General features: G+C 35.3%; 1 non-coding gene across 1 annotated transcript; it reads left to right on the top strand.

The window, feature by feature from the left end:
• The first annotated feature begins 232 nt into the window (after window positions 1-232).
• LOC129329460 (U5 spliceosomal RNA) lies at window positions 233-347 on the top strand. The gene has a single exon (XR_008596955.1). It is a non-coding gene; the product is annotated as a U5 spliceosomal RNA (small nuclear RNA).
• Window positions 348-1,253: the final 906 nt, after the last annotated feature.

The raw sequence follows: 1,253 nt of genomic DNA, 5'->3' as shown, positions 1-1,253 counted from the left end.
TTTTTTAAATGTTTTGTCAGTTCTTGGGTGCTTAAGAGGGCCAAAAGACGGTTTATAAATATTCTGAAATAAAATAAAGAATTTGGGGCACAAAATTCTTTACTGGGGCTCTGTATAACACCCACTATTTGTACGTGTGCAAGGCAAATGAATTTTTTCAAAACTGTGTCCATATTTAAACACCTAAGCTGAATCAGTCATGACTGAACCATCAACAATTCTAACAGTAGGAATACTCTGGTTTCTCTTTAGATCACATAAATCTTTTGCCTTTTACTAAAGATTTCCGTGGAGAGGAACATTTATGAGTTTTTAGAAGTTTTTGAAGATTAAACTTCAGCTGAAACCAGAGACTTTTCCGTTGGGAATAATGGACAGACAGTTGGAAAAAAGTTTCAGAACACTTTTTTTTAACTTTATTACAGCAGCAAGAGTACTTTATGCACAAAAGTGGAAAACTACAACATTGCCTACAGTGGAGGAATGGTTGACAAAAGTTTTGGAGTTTGCATTAATGGCAAACTTACTGCATTAATTAGAGAAAGGACATTAGTTAACTTCTTGACTGAATGGAAACTGTTAATAGACTTTTTGCATGAAATGGATAACAAGGATTTGATGACATCTGGATTTATGGATTAAGAAACAGGAACAATAGAAAAAAGAGGGGGGTTGTGACTAACTTAGAATAAGTGGGACTCTAGAAATGATATATACTTGTTGCGGAGAAAATCAGAACTCAACTTGTAGTGTAATTTAGAGGGTTTTTTGTTTTCTTTTTTCTTTTCCTCTTAATTTTATAAATATATGTATTGTTAGTGTGTTATGTTTAGAATTGTGTGTTTTTTCTTGTCTTCTGTTTGTTGTTTATTGTGTTGTGGTGTGTAGTTTATAGTTTAAATAAAGAAAACTTTAATACAAAACAATTCTAACAGTAGGGAAGAGCAACTGCAGAATGAAGACACAGATGCACTGTTAGGTTGCTGCTCATTCAATGAACTTAAGACATCAGAAGTGGATAGCAAAAAAACCCTGCAGTAGCAGTCCCACTGGGTTAGATCCCAAATGGAACCCAAGTCGACGGCACTCAGCTTGTCCTATGAATTCCATGACACTAATGGTACCTCATAAATACTGGTACACTCCGTTTGTAAGGACTGGTGCTCACCTCTCAACTGTGCCTATTTTGACTGGTGCAATGCTACTGTATGTTTTGAAATGTGGATTTCAGGAGGCAGATGAAGTGTGTTGTG

Source organism: Eublepharis macularius, chromosome 4 (genome assembly GCF_028583425.1).
Source record: "Eublepharis macularius isolate TG4126 chromosome 4, MPM_Emac_v1.0, whole genome shotgun sequence".
In the NCBI taxonomy this organism is placed as follows: domain Eukaryota; kingdom Metazoa; phylum Chordata; class Lepidosauria; order Squamata; family Eublepharidae; genus Eublepharis; species Eublepharis macularius.
The sequence above is the reverse complement of the archived record's forward strand: the minus strand, read 5'-3'. Positions and strand labels throughout refer to the sequence as shown.